Genomic DNA, 21,647 nt, shown 5'->3' on the forward strand with positions numbered 1-21,647 from the left:
ATCTCTTGTCCCATATGAAATCAGATGAAGGTCAATTTTGTATCGTAAGATGTGCTATGCTAAGCTCACCTTCTGAGTCCTGCAATGTGTAAACTCTCATTTCCAGTTCAATAAATATGAAATTGTCTTCAAGTTGTCTCGCCCACTGGAGGATTTCACTTGAAACCATTGGGTAAGTTACTATTAAGTTACAAGTTATTGTTTTCCAATTTGTTGCATTTGCAGCTAAAGAAGAAGAGATCTGAGATAAATAAAGTGAAAAGTTTAAAGGCAGGAAATTTGTTAGGAACGGTGTTGTATGTATGTTCTTATATCCTCGAAATATATCCAAACAATGTATACATGTTTTGTTTAATAAAACATGTAAAACTTGCTTATTAAAATGAAACCATAAACTTCAATGATGTTTACGTTAAGGACTGCTTTCACTTGAAACCTTAAACTTTCCCCAAAATCGACTATGTTCTTCGTAACTTGGTGCAAATGATGCGTCAACTCTGGTAGTACGTACTCGCCTAGAATCCATTTTATGAGGTGCGCGGCTCAAAAATGTGTCAAAATGATGGTGAACCACAAAGCCATACCTGAACAGTATTTCTCCAAAGTAAAGGGCGCCATGTTGTGTTGGCCAACACAAACTATTCCTAGGTCTACGAAGAATGGAAATGGGGGGGATTAAGTTACGGCACCTACACATCAAGACTGATTTATTACAATAATTTTTCCTGAATGCTCTTCATGGATTCTTGTCAAATATATATAGCAGTTAAGAGCTAAAACAGACTGAAACAATATTGCCCGTACAACTCCTCTTTAGTGGTTTGGAAGATGATGGAGCGATCTCTTTAATCCATCTGCCATAACTGGATCCTGCTTATTTTTACATGTATAAATCACACACATGTAACAATTAACCTGCAAAGCTACCAAGTACTTACCCTTGAGGAACCCCACCAAACTTGTTGAGAGAAATGTTACATGTAAAGTCAATCTATCTATCTATCTATCTATCTATCTATCTACCTTTCTACCTTTCTACCTATCCATCCATCCATCCATCCATCCATCCATCCATCCATCCATCCATCCATCCATCCATCCATCCAGCTATCTAGCTATCTAGCTATCTATCTATCTATCTATCTATCTATCTATCTATCTATCTATCTATCTATCTATCTATCTATCTATCTATCTATCTATCTATCTATCTATCTATCTATCTATCTATCTATCTATCTATCTATCTATCTATCTATCTATCTATCTATCTATCTATCTATCTATCAAGCGTGGTTAAAGAATGCTAGACCTATTATACATTTAGCCGTTTATTGTCGTGGAAAGTGAAGCTAAAACTCTGTTTTACTTTGTATTTATTTATTTGCCAACTTGGTACTTTTCCCATTGATAATAAAAGGAAACAGCCACTGCATCATGACTGGATTTAGAACTGCAAATACAATATGTGACAAACATTTCTAGAGTGGCTCACAAAGTGCTGATGCCTCAGAAAAGTAATATGGGATCCATGGAACCAAACCCCAATAAGCCAGACACCGACTAAATAATGTGTATCAGCTGTGGTGATATTTCCGTGCCATTTATCTTGAATTCAATCTGGTAAAGATTTGTTTCAGTGTCATGCCTTGTCAGAGAAACTGAATTAAATATTTACAACTATTGATGTCACCCGGAGCGGCCGCTTTCAAAGTTTATATAGCGGCCCTTTCTGGACACTCGACAGTTTATCTATAATCTGAAATATTCAAACCAAAGTGCTGGCTCAACAATCTGCTTTTGTTTTTTTTTTACAAAAGATTCATTCCGGGCTCATATAGCTGGAGCCTGAAGAGGATAAGAAAGTGGAAATATTTCGTTATTTCCTTCAGTGATTCTTGGCAACAACAAAAAATGTATTTATTATTATTATTATTTATTTATTTATTTCAATAATAAATAAGATTAAGACACAAGACAGGAAATTAATGTATTTTACGTTTTGACCATTTCTGTTTAATATCCAGGTATAAATATATGGATTATTATGATGTTTCTAATCAACCTGTTAGCTATATAATGTTAAAATATTGATTATATGTTTCCCCTTTTGTGCAGAGAACATATACAAAGGGATTTGACTCCTGGAGATCCAAAAGTTGCTTGGATCCAGATATTTAGAGAGAAAGCATTAGTTAAAGTAAACAGAACAATTGGAGCTATTGTAAAAAATCTCAATTGTTGTTTTGTTTTTTTTTAATTATTAATAAACTGTGTTTTATTATTTATTATTAACTATGAGATGTAGCAACCGGATCAAAATTCAACATGCAGAAATGAACTATAACCTGTTTTTCTTCCTGCAAGGTTGTTCCATGTGACTCCCAGGACAGCCTGACAAATTCTGCCAAAGTCACTTGTTCGTCAAGGTCCCCTGCAGTATCCCTAATGTTAACCATGTGTTCAGCCCAGGTGTCGATGCGCCGTGCTGCGTGGAGAATTAAAATAGAGTTGATGGCGTTCAGGGAGAAGACTTCATCCTAGATATCTCACCTCCCGCAGCTGTCGGCTGACCAAGGCATGAACCGTCTGAGAGAAACCTCGGAGCGAAACCGTCAACGTGAGCTGGATTATTGTGATTTCATCCAGAGTTAAACACAGCTGATGTGTCTTTGATTCTGGCCTGTAGTTCAACGCCGCAACAGGTTGTAGTGTTACAGCTTTCTTTTGACAGTGGCGAACATGATGGTCGGTACATTATAAAAGGACCAACACAAAGCCAAAGCGTGGAATTGGACCTTGAGAAACCACATGGTTGCACACGGGTTAGATAAAGGTATTAAAGATTTCATGGATTAAATAGGTAAACGTTTTTGTTGCTGCTGTCAGGTATAGTTGGCATCAGTAGGTTTAGAGGATTTGAACAGTTTTCCTTACTGTTGTATCCCAGCACAGTTGAACTAAAACATTATTGCAATAGATAACAGTTACTTGCTTTTTTCATTGCGTGGGATGCAAAAATTGTTGACACCACCGGTTTCATTTTTCTGTGGATTTAGAGGCGTAAAATTACATCAAAGACCTTAAATAGTTGATCTAAAGGATCAAGTAATATAACGTCACCTTCTGTTTTACAGAGAATGCTCGTTGGACTGTATATGAAGATTTAAATAACATTCTGACATTATATTCATGTTTTTTTCTGACGTACCATTTATTGTGAATACTTGATTCGATTTAAAAATTGATAAGAAACATCACACTAATTCTATAATAATACCCTTGTTATTAGCAGAAACTTCCAAAACTTGAGAGAAAAACAGCCTGAGTCAAATAGTACTCATTCGAATAGTCTGTATTATAACGTCAAATACTATAAAGCTTTAATTGTTGCAGCGCAGAAAGAAAGGATAACTATTTAATACTTCTCTGAAACTTGAGATTTGATGACACTTTGTGAACATGTTTTAAAATAATTACACGTGTTTTGTCTCTGGCTCAAGGTCCCCCTGGTGGCCAAAAAAACAAGTGGCGTACAATATGAAGCAACTGTACTATCGTGTATGCTGACAGGGTTTCGTTATGCCCAAAAAATGAAACAAATTGTTGCAAAAGAAGACTTCTTTTTTTTTTAAGATTTTTTAATTTGTTTAAAGACTTTTGTTAAATCAATAGATCACTATCTGCTACACAATATTATCATCACCTTCAAAATAAAAGCCAATTTGTTAGATAAATACTTTTGACCCCTAATTGTAAATCAGGACTGTAATGTTGGAAGGATTTTTCACCAAAATTGTGATTATACTCAGGCAGAAATGAGTGTGTGTTTGTGTGTGTGTGTGTGTGTGTGTGTGTGTGTGTGTGTGTGTGTGTGTGTGTGTGTGTGTGTGTGTGTGTGTGTGTGTGTGTGTGTGTGTGTGTGTGTGTGTGTGTGTGTGTTTCACAATCTGAGTCTACACTGGCTGTTTTCCACAGACGGCGTGTGTACAGTGAACAAACAGAGTTCTCAAACACAGCATTAGCTTTGTGAAGCGCTGATGGACTCCACCAATGCAAGGTCAAATAAAAGTCACAAATCAAACAACAACAACAATCAACATGATAAAAAACAGAAACACAATTACCTATAAACAGGTCGAAAAAAATACCGTAAAAGAATGTAACCACAAAATCACACCTTATTAGGAGTTGAAAAATTATAATTGACAGTCACTCACAAAGCAAAGATAAATCTAACGGGAAACATGAGCGAAAGTACAGTAAAGATATCCGTAGCCGTGGTGAAGCTTTTATGATCAGAGGAGCCCGAACATTTTCAGGTCAATTTGAACAAATTTGACACGAGAAGAAGAATGAGCTGCTTTACTTTAGTTTATTCTGTTGTTTTTTTGGTTTGTTTTTTATTGATGACTCTGCCATATAAAAGTGTGTTTTACATTTTTATTATAGTAAAAAAAATGTGTTTTTTTTAATTCTCTGATTGAATAAAAAAATACCTGATTTGGTTAGAAATCGTAAAAAACACCAACATGTTATAACATGTCCCATTAAAAGTGGACTCACAAAATATTAAATCAAAAACACATATTCTGGGGGAAAAAAAGTTAGATCAGTGTTTGAAATGTGTTTCAGTAGTTTGTGAGTTTGTTTTGAAGATTTTTAATTTGCTTCAAGATTTGTGTTACTTCTTTTAATAGCTTGACCCTGTATTTAATAGACTGTTTTATGTATTTATTATTTAACATTTATTTATGCGTTTGAGAAATTTTGAATTTGTTTCAAAAGTCTGCAGCAGCCACCTTGAAACAGTTATTAAACTGTAGTAAAAACATCTTCAGGCTAACAATACAATACTGATAATAATAATAATCTAACAATGTTATCTGTGATGCATTTATAGAAAAGAAATAGGAAAGATGGTTGTGAAGCAGTGTTGAAGATGTTTTGTTGTCACTCATGAATACCTTTCCTCAGCAAAGTATTTGTTTCTCACATCTCAAGGCCATTTCAATAACTGCTTATAGTCTTGTGTGGCAATAATAAGACCAGCGGCAGCTGCCACATCAGAATGAGAAGCGAGGGTCGCTCGAGGCTGAACACCTGATGTGCTGGAACACACATGAGAGAGGCGTGCTACATACATGAAGGTCAAATGAAGGACAATTTACAATTTTTTTATACTGATTCGTTTATAATCCATCAGCTATGCTTGTGTATATATCGATAACCATTAGGCATCTGAGTCTGATCTGAAATGTAGCATGATTGTTTGGGATGCAGAGATCTCCTGAAGTACTGAATGTTTCACCAGGATAAATTGGACTGAAGGTTTTTCTCAGATTTTTGGGGTCATTTAAGACTCATTTAACTCTTATTTAAAACTGGGTTTTCACTAAGGTCAGTACTTAATGAGTTTAATGAGTTTGAATACAGTGTTCTCACTATGTCACTGCAGAGCAAGAAAACATTGACAATCACACAAAAACCTCAAATCTCTCCTAAATAATGTCATCGTCCTTTTTTTTCATTTGGCAATTGTTCTGTTGCGGCTTTTTGGCTTTAATCCATGGTGTTGTTTCACATGAAAACTATTATAAGTTTGACTAGTCTTCCAATTTGTAGATAGTTTTTCAAAACTTAATGCCAATCCTGAGGAGCAACACAGATATTTTATGGTTCCTTTTACACAAACAAACTGTTTGAACAAAGTCAATAATTTTAAATGGAAAAAATGTGTTTATTTGTAAAATGGAAGAACCTGCTTCTCTGACACTTCATCTTTCACTTTCAAGAAGAGTGACAATGTCCTCCAGCCTACATCATCACCAAATACATCTTAAGAGAAACAAACCAAAAGTCTTAACGGTAAGATCCCAGTAATGTTGTTTTTGTTCCGTCCAACAACAGGGTGGAAACCTGTCTTCACAGCAAAAGCATCTGACGACCAACGTTGTCTCGTTCTCTCTCCTAAGCTTCGGTTTAATTCTCTTTCTTTGAAAAACTGGCCCGCCATATCACTTGGGAGACGGACAATAATGGGCGACCTGATCATCTCCAGCATTTCCATACAATCCTCTTGCCTTTATTGGGAGAAGAGAAGCAGCTGTGGCTCTGTTAATCCGTCTCCGCTGGCATCCCAGCAGCTCTAATAAGTCGAGATAATCAGCCGTGTTCAGATCCAGCCTCGCTAATGGGAATTCTTCAGCAAAGGCTCTGGCAACAAATCAAACTATCTATTAAACAGGGGAAAAAAAGGAAATAGCGACGTTCCTGTGGTGATATCTTGAGAGCCGGGGCAACCTCCAGAGCCTGGTCACCGTGATGTTGACTCTGACGCAAACTCACCACTGTTTTATGACTATTGAAATTGATAGAACTCAAGAGGATCAAAGAGTCTCATGGATCAGGTCACTAGATGGTGAGACCGCTGTCTTCTGATGTGATGGACTTGGTTGCATAGGTGGGGATGATGGGAACTGAAAATCTTCGTTATAATAACCCGTAATAATCTAACAAAAGGATGGATTTACACCAAGAGTAAGTTGATTTATTAAAAGTGGCAGTATTAAAAGAAAACCACAAAAACTTTGATCTCTGCTAAAAAAAAATTAATAATAATGTTCAATCTTGTGTTATCTCGGGTTACACGAATTCCCAAAACAGAGGTTATTGTTTCAATTACCATTGTTTTCAAGGCTTTGGGTCACTTTGACCCTGAGATAAGGGTTAAAGAAAATGTTATAATGGGACAAATAACCTTATTTTTGGTGTTGCACCCAATTATAAATTGGTTTCATTCACCTTTCAAAAGACTGAATTGTTTTACCTCAACCATGTCATAAAAGTTGATATATTATCATACAATCAAACCAATAAAGTAACTTCTACGTGTCTGTGTTGCAAAATAATACTATTGTTTACCACTCAGCATTGCTTTGCATCAGAATTACACTTGTACAATTTTGGGTGGAAATTAAATCCTTGCCAGTGGTCTGCGCTCTCTGAATACTTTTTAGTTTGAAATAAATTCAAGTTTAAACTGGCTTAACATGCCAAGTATTTTGCTCCTATCGGCCAGAACTTTTCTGCACGTTTTTATAATTTATTTAACACAAAACCAACAAAACGCATCAGGACATGAATGGAAGGAGTAATGAAAGTCATCACATGGTGAAAACTGAGGTAAAAAACCTGAAACAGACAAAACAGGAAGAACAACTTAAATAAATTGTGCAAGAAGGCAGCATCAAATATTTTTACGTCTTGATGGTAAAGAAGAAGTGCTGAGATGCAACATACTTCAGGTCATTCAAACAGTTCAAGTTTTTTTGACAGTAAACAAGATGAGGATTCAATATGTTTTGATTGTAAAAGCACTGTTTTGCTACTTTGACGTGTAAAGTAATGGAGCAGAAACAGAAGAAGTCAACCGTTAACATGAGATTTAGAATCACAACATGTTTTTCAAGTGAGTGACATAGATGTACATCTTCACTGAGACTTCCCACACCTGGTTGCCACGGTAAAGAAAAAAGAAAGAAGACCAGAGAACCATCTGCCTGCAACCGAGTATTTCCCTTTGTCTTGTTAGTGATGATGAGCAAATGCAGTCAGTAACCTAGTTTGTTGCCTAGGAAGAGCTTCATTAAGTTTCCACTGAAGAGCAGAAATTTATTTTATTTATTTATCTTTTATTCGCCTCGGTTTTTCCCCGAGGATACAAACAGGTGCGTGAGGAAAATATTAATTCACGGCTCATTCACACTTTGTCTCCTGCATTTCTGCAACTTCAGAAATAAACACATGCGAGTGTGAATCTAAAATAGATTTACATAAGTTGCTGTGACTGTTTTAGGTTAAAGGTCTAATAATACAGCTGTAAAGAATATAAACAGAGTTTGTGAACCTCTGCCTCTGCCAATGCACTTTTAGTGTTTATAATTGTGTGTTCTATGTTCTTCTATAATCTCCCTTTTTGTTCTACGGAAGAATTGTTTCAGTGTTTTCTTTATTTGCTTTAATTTGCTCGTGTTCATCTCACTATTATCACACTTTAAGTACTGATAGTTTTTGAAGAAAATATCCATATTTATGTGTTACAACTACAACAAAAACATCTGAAAGGTAAACATTGAACCTATCCATAGAAAAGTAGAAACCTTTTCTTTTAACTCCAATTCTAGATTCATCTGATGTTTTCCATTATATGTGGTAGTTTGGCAAAAGGATGAAAAATATGCACACCCGGTACGCTTTTATTTTGTCATGGTACTTCCTGTTTTAAACCAGTTTCCTGAGCTGGACCCAAGGCTTACCCGAGTGGCAGCTGAAGATCATTTCTGATCACTCAGCTGCTTGCTTTTTAAGATGTCTGGACTACAGATGTCAGATCGTCTCAGCCTTTAGCTGAAGGTGCGTTCACTTGTTCCATGGACTTTTCTTCTTGTTGTTGTCAGTCATGCTGGATTCTTTGTTGGATTTTCTTTTGCCTATTTTACTGTTTTCCCTGCGTTTGTTAAATTACTTTTTCCTGATCTTTTTAATCTATAAGACCTTCTGTTGTGTCTTCCGTTCATACCAGTGTTCATTTGTTCCATGGAAAATTGGAAAATGTTCTTCATATTTATGGAAATGTCATTTTTTCCGAGTATAACGAGAAAAAAACTAAATGAATATTCATTCACAAGGACTGAGACAATGAAAAGGTGCATTGACATTTTCGTCAACTAATGAAATTATCTGCAACAGAAGAGATCCAAGCAGCGCTCGTTAAGTTTGTAGTAGGAAGTGACGATTTACAAAGTAGACCGGTGATGGTTTAAGAATTGATGTAACAAGAAAAAGGATTATCTACGTTTTTATTCATCATAGTTATATAAGAGCTCAGATTACCACAATGAGCCACCAAAATACAAAGAAAAGACTGTTCAAGCAAACAGAACTTAAGCAATATTGCTTTTTTTTCACTTTTGGATATTTGAATTACACTTTAAGAGCAGGCATGATGGCAGTGAATGTATTTCTACTTTCATACTTTCATAAATAACCAGTAAAATCTGTGTCTCTGTGTGTGAATTATATAACATAGAGGTTTCACTAAATCAAGGTTATGTAATGTATTTGAGACAATTGACCAATTTGTTTGTCTCATACATCTGTTGCAATTTTTGCCACTAAAATAGTTTATTTTCACAAGATTACATTTTTCTTAAATTATAGTGACCAAAAGTTAATCCAACTAGTTCATAGAGGACAGCAATGGCTTTTAATGAGGAAACTGCTGCAGCTCCGCAAAAAAACTAACTTAAAATATTTTCAAATTTAAGTTTTCCGGAACATTTACTAACGTTGAGGCTTAAATACAAGATGGACGTTACACACGAGCACCACTGAGGTATTTGGATGTTTTTAAGTGTAATTGTGTACAAAGATAAAGACATTAGTCGCTACATTAAAATGAACAAACATTTTTTTCTATAACTCTGAAAAGAAACAGATTTTCCTGAAAATAACCCCAACCCTTGTTGGTAATGTGTATTTCGGTTGAATTATGACTTTAATTCACAGAGGAAAGGAGATAATTACCAAAATCATGGTCAAAATATTTTTGTGAAAATTGATCAAACGTTTTAACTTGAGGTACTTTTACTTTGTACTTTTTTTTTATTGTGCTTTGACCAGAATCTATCTGGGCAAAAGAAAAATAAATAAACTAACATGAACTGGAAGTTATTAAAGAGCTGTTTGAACATAAACGTTAAAGTTACAAGAATAGTTTTGAGGCGCGACAAACACAGATAAGGGGTCACTTTTCTCAAGTCTGTTGCTTTCACTGTTGGTCATTATTGTAGCGTAGAGTACAAAGACTTGAAGCTGAATGAGCGACACGTTACGATAGGAACTCACAACGAGGGCAGAATGCTGCTCATTGTCCACATTTAGAATCGCATCACTCCCTGAAGAATATCTTCATCTGTGGATATGAATATTGTGCGTGTTTAATGAGGCCTTATATCACTCGCCATCAAACGTGTCGAACTTCTCTCGCGCTCACCTTGAGCCGGGAGACATAAAAAACACAATCGTGCCACCAATCGCCTGCGAATACAAAGAATGAAGCGGAGCAAAGAGAAGATTCAGTCACATTGTCACTCCGCAGAATTCAAGATGGCGGGAAATAATAGCGGGATTTGCATATAACCTTGTGGAGTGTTTGCGCGACGGCAGTAGAGCTCTTGTCCTCGCCGACATCTAATCAGACCACCTGATTAAAACGGTGTGTGTAGGTGTGTGTGTGTTCTCGTTCACTAAGCACTTATCATGACAAATGAGTTTCTCTTAACTCATGATGAGTATCTTTCACATCTGTGTCTTCGTGACATCTAAACCATGACATGTGATTTGTATTCCCTTTTGTTTTGGAGTGTGTTAGCTCCGGATTATAATCCCAGTCTGATTAGAAGGAGAATCTTTTCGTCGCCATCCATCTGTTAACAGATCCGGGGTCACACGTCCAGTCTCCCCAACCTTCTCTCGCCCGTCTCCGTCCTCTCAGTGTTTCCGTCTCTGGCAGGTTTGGCAGAAGTTCATCTTGTCACCTAATGGCTTCCTGTGCAAAGTGAAAAATGACATTTTGGGCCCAGGACTTCAAGGATGGTCAAGTTAATGAATGGCCACCAGATGGCTCTTATTAGGCTAATGTGTTCCTCCTCTCCGCGGCTCAGCATCTCTCCCGGGGACTCCACTCGCTGCCGTGTTTGTCTTGTGTCTGGATTAAACCAGGCTAACCTACACCGGGAGGATTCCTCCATCTTCTCTTCAGTGCGGCCGCTGTATTGTGAAGAGGTGCGACTGTCATGCGAGCCCCCCTCCAGCGGACCCTCTCCTCCACTTATCTGACAAACCTGACACCAGCCTCTGAACCCAGCACTCATTTAACAAACGGGAATTAAGTGAATACGCCTCTTTTTCCCCCTCGTGTTAATTGCCTCATTTATAAGCGCCGCTCTTGGAAATGAATAATTGTTGTGGCGCACACGTCCATGAACGGAGACCTTTGTCATTCTCACCGATTTATGCTAAACATGATAATGAATTGAATTCATCAGTGTTTGCTGTCAACATGTCAGAGAACATTATTCCACGCAACAATTTCCTTCACCTTTTTTGTGTCTTGATTACGATGTTTCGAAACCCTTTTCTCAGGAATGTATTGTTTCAAGAACAACACACAAGAAATGGTGGGAAACAAAATCTCAATGTCTATTTATTATTAATCTTGCTTGTGCACTTTTATAGCGATAATGTTCATTTGAACTCAAACTGCACATGAACTGAACACCTTTACCTCATGGACGTCAGCTCTGTTGTTGGATCTATTGAGGTATATCAGTGCCATTAGAATATTAAATGGATGAATTAAATATTTAGTTGAAACTTTGAATCATTGTTATTTATTAAGCATTTAATACCTTTTTCAAATAATTTAATTCATACTTTTTTTTTTAATATTGAATTTGGTTGTTATTGAGTAATTTGTTTGTTGTTTTTTTTAAAGAAAATGTTTCCAAAATTAAAAAAAAAAAAAAAAAGATTCTCAATTTAAAATTAAGTATCAGATCTAAGTGGAAAAAACTGTAATTTTGATGATATCCGTAGCCTTTAACAATTAAACAATAAAAACATTTTATGTTTGATTTTAAAGGCTACATATTCAAAAAAGTTTGCTTGAAAATGTAATTCTAAATATTGGAATAAGAATATTAAACTATATAATAAATATAGCTGATAGATAATATCAATAATAATGGTAAAAATGTATTTGGGAATTATTATTTTTTACTATTAAAAACAACGGAAATTAAACCTTTAATTCTAGATTTAATGAAATTAAATGTATTGATTTACTACAAAAATATTTAAATTAATAACAAAAGAAAATCAATATCTGGAATTAAACAAAAAAAAAGTGCATATATGTGATGAGCCACTTTTATTTTGTTTTTATTTTGTTCTTCCACTTCCTGTCTCTCCTTGTTCATTCCCTTGATCTTGACTTATGACACTCAGCTGGAAGTTATCTGCAATCAAGACCTGATACTTTCTTTGAGCACCTGAGTCCAGACATGTGTCTCAGATAAATGCAATTCCTGCATTAGAGATGTAGTTTCTTCAAGTCTTGTCACTATTTTTGCCTTTTTATGGTTCCTTTGCTGGAACGCTTGAGTAAGTTTATTACTGTTTGCAAGTCTTTTTGTGGTTTCTGTTCTGTTTCTGGTTTCCCTGTTCGTGTCGTTTTGTTTGTGGACTTTTGAGATAATGTACTCTGGTGATTGTCATTTTGGATTCTTGTTGTGTTTATATAATAAAGTGTTTCCTTTCACTTCACATTTGTTTGCAGATGGTTTTCATTTTCTAGCACACGCACTTGGGTTCCAACTGCACTTTTATTTATATATATATATATATATATATATAATGTGTGTATATGTAAGCGGTTATCACTGTATCACTGTCTAAATTGAATAAAGTAAGTTCATATTTTAAATGAGCTTTACATTATAAGTGAAAGGAATATTGTCAATTTAGTTTGAAGCAAATGTTCTGCAACTTTCAGACCCTTAAATGAATCCTGTCACTTAACATAAACCCCACTACCTTTGAGATGACTAAAAGAGCAGAAATTGTGTTCTATAATTAGATAAAATAGACTTGTTATAATGGTAAAGTATCAAGGGAATCTGTATTGAAATCAATGTAACTTTTGCTGGTACAATAAGAATGAATATGTGAACTGATGGTGGAAATATACCAGATGTGTATATAAAACAATGGTATATTAACAATGACATGGAAATGTTCCTATTGTTATTCACAACTTGAGTTTACTTGCATAACATTTTGATATATTTTCGTACAACCGAGTGAACCTTTTGCACTTCCTGAAGAGGTAGTTTTACATCACCAAGATGAAGTTCCTAGTATTAATCACTGTTTGGTACTCTGAAGAAATGTAAGTTAGTGCTGACTGTGCATAGCCAGGATCTCACTGAAAACAAAGTCACTGTCTAACTTACTTAAATCCAGTTGGTAGAATGTTCAGTCAAATAGATCATATATGTAGGTGATGTTCCTTCAATCCTCCAGTTTTTTCTGTGAGATCTTGGATAATATTTGTCTTCAAAGTGAGGCTCAAGTGAGGGACAAATGGTGCAGGAGGTGCTTGTTTGTCCCCAATGTGTCAGTGGTGCAGGCAGGCCAGAGATCATGGAGGATAATCACCGTCGGAATAACAATAAAACAAACCATATGTGCTGCGCCGGTGCAGCGAGAGTGACAGAGCAGAGTCATCAGAGTTCTTAAGGGCGCCAGGTGTGTTTTGGGATGAAGTCGTGACTATTAAAAACTAAATTATTAAAATATATTTCCTTTGGACGACACAGAAAAATCTTTGTACGCGGTTAAACTCGTTTCTGAAGAATAAAAAACATCTTAAAATAAAAATGATCTGAAATCTGACGCATGATGAAACGCCAAAGCAACCGTACCTATCGGAGTGAACGAGCATCCATAACTTTATTCTTGCATGTTGCTCAAGAGAATCAAACCACGGCAGCCAAACACGGGCGTGATGTGCGAACACGGACTAAATAGGGCAGCGGCGGCATCATTATCCATCACGTAGCAGATCTAATACAGTAATAAGGGAGCGGGGTGACCTCGGGCGCGGCTGCAGCTCCGCGCTAGCGAGTGCGTTGCTGTGGGTGGAGGTTGCGGCGTAACTGCTGACATTGCCACATTCTTGGAAATGACAAATGGGCGCTGAATACTTCTGGAGGTGCTTCAGGGGACGCTGGGGAATGGCTACGTCGTGAATGCCACGATTTCCGAGAGGTTGGTGGGAAACAAATGGCGAGTGAACTTGAAATAGAAACATCAAATCTTCGCCGCACAGGTGGTAAAACACATCTGAATACACGCAGCTTACCCAGGCTTTGATGTGATTTCTCAGTGGAATGAACGGTGAAAGAGAGACGCCCTTGAGTGTCTCGCCGGCTGAGAACGTGAAGACGAGTGTTTTTCACAAGTCTTTGAATCGGGAAAAATGGTGGTCAGTTGGTCGTCAAGTTCAAGTTTGACTAGCGTGTGTGTCCTGGGTGCCAGTAATGGTACCTCACTGGTAACTGAGATGGAGTTTTTGGAAAGAGTGAGGATGGTTTACAATTTTTAGCAAATATTTTTTAAATAAAAGTAATAGTTATAGTTAATTATAGATATTTTTTGCTTTAACAATGTTAATTACAATCAAATTGAATATTTGTTACTTTAACTATGTACAATTAATATTAACTATTATTCAAAATTCTAGTCATTAAATCAAGGTCATAAAACAGTCAATGTTTCGTAAAGAAATACTTGCTTGTTGTCTTTCAATGTGATGCAAATGTTAACCTCTTTACTTTGACTTTCATCTTGCCTGGAATGTCCTCTACCTTTTATGGGAGAAGTTTGATTTACAATAAAATTCTATTCTCAAAACTGACTATTGAGCGGGTTAGAAGGAGACTTATATTGGGTGAAAAGGTTACCCCCGAAATGTTCTTTGCATTACGGCCACTAAAATGTTTTCTGACCTTAATCTTGTATAATATGATTTTTTTTTTTTTTTTTTAAATCCCTGTCCACATTATAGTCGGTACATTTACAACCCTGTTGACATTATACAGTCCTGGAATAGACTGCTTATCATAAGGTTCGTCTATTGAGTAGCAAGAGTGCTTAAAGGTTAACTAATGTGAAAACTCTCCTGACTCACTCACATGTTTCAAATATTGAATCTTTCTCTCCAAGATGCATTAAATCTCTCATCATGACCATGTTTTCAACTTCTTTTTTTACTTCATAAAGTTCTCCTCGTCTGAAATCTGGGCGAACGAGAGGTTACGAGAGCGGTGTCGATTATGGGTTGGATGAGATTCAATGTCAAATGCCAATGAGTGTTGGCTATTCTCCACACTGACTTGTTCAGAACTTAAAACTCCAAATATCAACAGATGGCTCCAAATGTAAAACCAGATTTTCCATTAAATATACTTTGGTCCGAGTTCTTTTTTTCAAACACACTACGTTTTCCTTTCGGCAAAATAGTGCAACAATCTAAACCTTCCCAAATGTTTGAAGCAATGGCTTCTCGAATGTGTCCTAGATCTGCCCCGAGGCCCCCTCCTCCTGGGTCACTGAGCCTGAGCTACTGTTGTACTTGTTGTACTTGTATTCTTCGCTACAATACCTCGTACTTGGCACTCCCTCTCTCCATAGTTGACAAGAGAAGCTCCACCTTATTTTTCTGACCATGGACACCATCTACCAAGATTTTCCGAGGTACACGTAAGTAAGTACCAATTATTTGTAAAGTGCCTTTCTAGACCAGGGTCACAAAGCGCTTTAACAATCACAAACAATACACAGTTAAAAAATATACTTTAAATATCAAGACGCATAAGACAAACACAGGAGTCCCAGAAACTCGGGGGGAAAAGCCTGCACAGATAAGAATATCTTAAGATGTTGAGTACATTACAAATCAAACTTACAGCGATTTCCTCAAAGAAATGTCTCAAATGTCGATTTTTTTTCATTTAGATTATCTGGGACTGGAACTAAATACCTCCAAACCAAATGACGTAACGTTGAAGATGATAGAACAGAAGGTTCACGCCACCGGAAAAAATCCTCCACGTCCTACTTCGGCTTCAGCGAGACGCGGCGTGGTGAGATAATGCGTTGGAAAGAGGGAAGTAAATGAAGTGTAACTGAGTGTGTTGCAATCAAGGCCAATGTTTTCCTTCATCTACTCTGCCAAACTACAGTGGATCACTGAGGGCTGCTTCAAGAATCCGGCGGGGAGGAAATCCAGCATATAATCCATCGACAGGATGTAAAGATCAAATTAGCATGTGTGAATGAAACCATCAATCTGCATGAGGAGAAATTTACTTCGCAAATCAGCTATATTTCCTTTAAAAAACAAACAGACACAGCAGGGCGCCAGTCACAGCGAGTCTGGTTCTGCTTGTGGTATCTGCCGGTTTAAAGAAAGTATTCGCTACTGTCTCACTGATTCACTCATTGTTGATTCACTGTGCTCCTTTTTTACTTTTTATTTAAACGGTGAAATTAGATTTTTGACCCTTTTAGATCTTTTAAAAACACACTTTTACAGACTGGCTTTCATGTGATGTGGCCTTTTTAACCCTTAACTGGGATCATCAATGGGCTTTTACTCTCCTTTATTTGCACTGTTTTATCATTTTTTTTCAATACTATTTTTCTTTAATGGAACGCGCGTTGTTTTATCTTGTTTTAATACTGTGCTGTTTTAATGTATTGTTGTTTTTAACTGTAGTTGCTTTTATGTAAAACACTTTGTAACTTCTGTTTAAAAAGGGCTTTATAAATATTATTATTTAAATACAATTTTATTGAATTAAATGGAGTATTTAAATGAAAAAGAAATGTATCATGGAGATTTATTATTATTCACATATTCAAAAAACACAAAACACTTTTTTATTTCAAAATTGTGAGAAAAAAAAACTCTCTTGAGGGTATAATATAATGTTATATAGTTATCAAGTTGCTGACTCAGATTCTGCTTCATTAAACTTTGCATATATTTGTAAGCGATATTGTTGACATAAGGTTTCACTTGAGTCGCTCTACTGCCACAGCTGACACTTCCCAAACACCCTGACTGCATTCTCTTCACCCTGGCTGCACTCTCTTCTTCGCCTCACTCACTGATCCAAGATCCCTTGACTCCTCTGTTTTTTTTGGGAACAGAGCAATTCCAACTCACAGGAAGCCATGTCCGGGAATATGTTTATTGGATCTCTAGCTGGGTCACAATCACCTGCCATTAGTAGCAATTAATTTACACCAAAAAGCTTGTTATTCAAGGTCAACGTCAAAATGATATATCCTGTCCCACGAGAAGTCGAGGACCAGGAACAATATGTTGATTCCAAACATATGGTTCTATGATGTGAATTCAGACAAACCTCTTGTAATTTTGATGGTGTTTGGATGGAGATGGAAATTGAATGATGATAAATAAACAGATGATCTTGTGTTTTTGAGAGTTCTTCGATAAAGCTCCGAATCTGTTGATCCTCTCATCTTTTGGTCAATTCCTCCCACGACATTTTCACTACCTTTTTCACCCCCGCCTCTGACGTAAACACCTGTTTCCTGCCTTGCTTCTATTCATAATGGGGTTTTTTTTTTCATAACTTCATAAGAAATCAAAAGTTAGCATTAATTTCCATTCGAAAATTTGTCTATCATTACCAGAGAATCATTCATAAGGAGCTCCTGTTAAGCCACTCGACCGCTCGGCCTGGACGAGCCCTCAGAGCGAGCAGTGAATTCACTGGAGAATTAATTTCATTCAGTTGTCTTGGAAACACCTCAGTATTCCCAAGATGTTTTTCTTTCATATTTACTTATTCTTTCTTAGCAGACTTGCAGGATTCTCAGCATCTGTTCGGGAAACAACAAGGAATCCAGCGCAATAGAAATGTATCTAAATAAAAACTAGTTTAGGAAATGAGTCTTGATTTCCATTGTTTGCACACTGAGAACCAGCAGTGATTGTTTGAGTCACCATCTGCCGTCTGTGCAGCACATACTCGTGCATGTGAGTAAAAAAAAAAAAGAAAAAGAAGCCAGTGACAGACCTGCAGCTTAAGAAAGTGCACTCCTGTATGCATGAGTGTTCCTTCATTTCATGTTGGCGGGAGGAGGAATAAACACTCCCAGACAATGTGGAGCCTCGTCGACATGCACGGTCCTATAGGAGACATGCGTGTTCTTCAATCAATCCTGCATGAATGCATAAGTGCTTCAAACTATATCATATCCACACTGTAAATAATCGGCAATGCTTGAATAAGACTGCGAACTGTCAGGAAAGATTCACAGCCGAGCGGAAGGTGTGTGCTTTATGGTGATGAGCCGGTGTGTGTGTGTAGAGCCCCCTCCATGTTTATGCAGTGGAGATGGTCTTGGGGAAAACAGGGTGAGAGTGCTGCTTGATATTTACTCACATCAGCCGCGCCGTCTGCCAGTGATGATGACTCCCTCATGGCCCCAAAAGACTGCAATAAACCCGGGAGACGGGACGAGGGGAGATAGAGGGAGGAATTGACTAGAATTTATGGAGCGCTGTTGCAGAAGTCAAAACATGACAGGTTTTTTTTTTTTTTTTTACGAGTCCGGCTGATTGGTCAGGAAGGTAAAGTAGCGCAGGCGTGTTCAAGACGCTAAAGATGACTTCGCCGCCTCAGAAGGGTCGTCTCTGAAACCTTCAGCCACTGATGTAGGAACGTTTTCAGGGTCTTTCTATGGAAGTGGTGACAATTCTACTTTGCATTTGAAGAAAAATAAATAATAATCTTGTAAAGACATTCACATTAGATAAGACACGTATGACGTGCTAAATCTATTTATATAATTGTTTAATGGCTCCAGTTTCATTTTTTGATGAAGCAGATCATACATATACAAGATACAGTCAATTTGAACACTTAATTAATTTTTTCTTTTATTTTAGAGTTTTCCCGTCTTAAAATGGTTAATTTCCCTAGGTTTGTTATTTATTTGGATAATTAAAGACGTTGGATTTAAATCTTTAATTCAATTTAATTTAAATTCTCAAATCAAAAGTTATCTAAAGATAAATAAAATAAAAGTATACTATGACTGCAAAGAACACTGTGATTAACTAAGTTTTGAGTACAGAATTAAGTTTAGAAAATATTGCTCTTCACTTTTCACAACAGTAAAAATGTTTATAAAAAAATCACATCTATTATGGTTTACAAGATGGTACAGTTTACTTTGGGACTATCTGAATGCCACTAATAAATACATAAATTGCATATGTTGCTGCTCCTGCCAGTGTTTTTGTGATCTACTGTCTGTCATGTTACTTATAGAAAAAGTCCCACAGCTGGAAATTGTTAGCATTACAGGTTTATATGTGACGATCATTTTAAATCTGGCATAAAAAAAAAATCAAAAAATTGTGTTTTGTTTCTCTTGGATCTGTTGATCACCAGATCCTGCTGAGAAGACTGAGGGATGACGTGCGACTGTCTGGCACTATGTTACAGTGGTTCTCATCATAACTTTCTGGGCGCAGTTTTAGTGCATCTGCCAATCAAATGAGGTCTGAATCAGCGGTTCTGTTGTGTGGAGTCTCTCAAGGTTCTGTTCTGGGTCCTCTATTATTTATTCCTCTGGGTAAAATTATTCAGAGATTTCCTGATGTTTCTTACCACACGTTTGCAGATGACATCCAGTTCTACTGTTCTTTTGATCCAACTGAGCCCCAGAGGCTGAACAGCTTAGTCAATTGTTTGCTAGAAATCAAACAATGGCTGAGTGTAAACACTTGTGAGCCTGAGAAACCTGGGTGTTGTATTTCACATGTCTCTAGTTCAACACTGCAGAAAACTGACCAGAAACTGTTTTCCTTCAACTTGGAGAAATCTCAGTTTATTTTTATGTATAAACAAGAAGTAGCTGTCTCTCTTGAAGTTAATACAAAATTCTGCAGCAAGAATTCTGACCCATTCTCGTAGAATAACTCACATTTCACACACTCCGGTCCTTAAATCTCTTCACTGGCTGCCAGTTTCTTTCAGGATCAATTTTAAAATTCTGGTTCTTACTTTCAGATCTATTCATGGTCAGGCTCCTCCTTACATCAGGGATCTGATCCAGCCTTACACCCCAGCATGGGCTCTTAGGTCTGTGGATCAGAATCTACTGATGGTTCCTGAACAGGGTTTAGGACCAGAGGAGAGAAATCTTTCCAAGATGTTGCTCCTAAGCTTTGGAACGATCTTCCTCTCGCTCTGTCGTGAAACATCTCAAGACATATTTATTTGTGCAGGTTTTTCCCTGATTTCCGGGACTCCTGTGTTTGACTTATGTGTCTTGGCCTTTTATAGTATATAGTTTTAACTGTGTATTGTTTTCTTCTAGAAAAGCGCTTACAAAAATAACCATTACTTACTTACTTACTTACCTCCTACTTAGAGGTTAACCTAAAACATTTTTTTGCCACCATTGACAACATATTCTTCTGTTATACTGCACTGGTAAAGTTTTGACAAGTCATTCTCTCACAAGCCATCTGTCACTCTGGTGGTCTTTTCTTGGCTGGAATTTGACTGTCATGAACCAAACCGTTGCTGCCAAGTCTAAAACCTCTCGCTGAGCATTTAGCACAGCGTCCCCTCTCACTCCCGCCGTGCTCGTGGCGCTCGCTTCCATGAGAAAACATTCCTTTGTTGCTTCAGTCTTGCTTCAGCCATAGCAGGTAAGCAGGCGGCAGATGGCCTGAAAGACCACCGCCCACACACACACACATGCACAACATGGTGGGAACACGTGCATGTTTACCCGTCGAAGTCTTCACCTTTGTTTGCTACATTTAGAGGTTGGTTGCATGTGGAGAATTGTATTTATTTTTTTATTGTTCTCCAAAGATTACTCATTAAACCAGTGAGAGTCCAACAGGAGGGTTTTGGACTCCTACAAAGAGAAGTCGTGAGTGGATGTTTAACAAGCACCACTTTAGCCTCAAGACCCAGGCTCGATTGTTCAAATTGGAAAATTAAAAAAACGATTTGAAGAGCACTACAAAGGAAAATAAACACTGTTATTGTTAAGGACGTGAAATGTTAAGACGCTTTTTACTGGCCGTTTTGAACCATCCAAACACATAACCTTTATTTATGCTTCACATTCGCAAATTAGATGGAAGGATCTCCATGGAGGCCACTGTGCAGACTTAACCATTGTATTATCTCGGGGTCAAGATGACCCAGAAACGACCTCCCTAGCTTCCAGAAATACAAACCCAGTGGTGGAGGTCGTTCACCTTGACTCAGAGACAACACAAGGGATACCACAAACACATTTGTTTTTAGGCCCCTGGTCACTTTGACCCTTAAATAAATATATATTTTAGGATTTTTATTTCCTTTTCCACCATTTGGGAAATAGGGGGGTTATTTTCAGAGTACCGGTAATGTGTTCCTTTATAGAGTTGAAGACAAAAACGTATTCAATTACAAAGGTAGCGACTGGAGCTCAGTTGTCTTTATCTTCCTTCAATAAGACACTTAAAAACATCAAAACATAACAACTTAACATAAAAGAAATAACATTTTGGTTGAACTTTCCCTTCAAGTGGTTTATTTATTTTCCCCCCTTTATTTTTATTTCTTTTTAAGAATCTACTGTCTATATTTTCCTCGATTTATAACCAATGATATTCATATTGAAGCCTTTATGAATGAAACATACCAAGTTATTTCTTTATTAAATATGTATTTGTAGTTGTTGTAAGTGTGAGTTTGTTAAAATCTCTCCAGCTTATTTAAGAAAAATATTGTGATTTTGTGTTAAGGAGAACATGTTTTTACATTCACAGTACTATAGTAGTATAGTAAGTATTTGGAACAACATGTATCTGCATTTCTTCACTGATATGGAAGATGAACTACCTGTTTAGACGATGAATAAATACGATGCTTCATAAAAGCGGGATATATAAGTACAACATGAAA

Source organism: Callionymus lyra, chromosome 4 (genome assembly GCF_982586985.1).
Source record: "Callionymus lyra chromosome 4, fCalLyr1.hap1.1, whole genome shotgun sequence".
NCBI classification, from domain to species: domain Eukaryota; kingdom Metazoa; phylum Chordata; class Actinopteri; order Syngnathiformes; family Callionymidae; genus Callionymus; species Callionymus lyra.